Below are 627 nucleotides of genomic sequence, written 5' to 3' on the forward strand. Positions count from 1 at the left end.
TTTGGCACGGACTGCCAAAAGGAACAAACAGATCCACCTGGAAGAAGCCCAGCCAGCATGCCTCTTAGAGGCAAGGATGCTGAGACTGGCTCAGGGACGTACTTTGGAATGTGATGGGGAGACCAGTCCCTGGAGAAGAGGACACCATGCTTGGTAAAGTGGAGGGGCGGGGATAACGAGGAAGGCCCTGGACAAGATGGATCAGCACAGTGGCTGCAGCAACGGGATCAAACATGACAAGGGTGAGGCTGGGGCAGGACCAGGAGCTGTTTTGTTCTGTTGTACGTGGGGGTCTCTGAGTCAGAACAGATTTGACAGCACCTAACAGCAACAACAACAACAACAACAACAACGTGTGGGTCTGTTGTGTGCCAGGCACCTGAGAATCTTCCAACAGTGCTGTGAGTGCTCCTCTCCTTTGTTGGAGGGAGAAAGAACAGTGAGCTCGTTGACCAAGGACAGTGAATGGGTCAGTAGGGAATTCTCACCTCCCATGAGGAGATCTGGGTTTGATTCCTGGCCAATGCACCTCACAGGCAGCCACGTGAGCAGAGCTTCCAGACTAAGACAGATGAGGAAGAAAGGTCTGGTGATCTACTTCCAAAAAGCAGCCCATGAAAATGGTAG

The sequence above is a fragment of the Echinops telfairi genome, unplaced genomic scaffold (genome assembly GCF_000313985.2).
Source record: "Echinops telfairi isolate 266 unplaced genomic scaffold, ASM31398v2 ScPeMD7_3;HRSCAF=10, whole genome shotgun sequence".
NCBI classification, from domain to species: domain Eukaryota; kingdom Metazoa; phylum Chordata; class Mammalia; order Afrosoricida; family Tenrecidae; genus Echinops; species Echinops telfairi.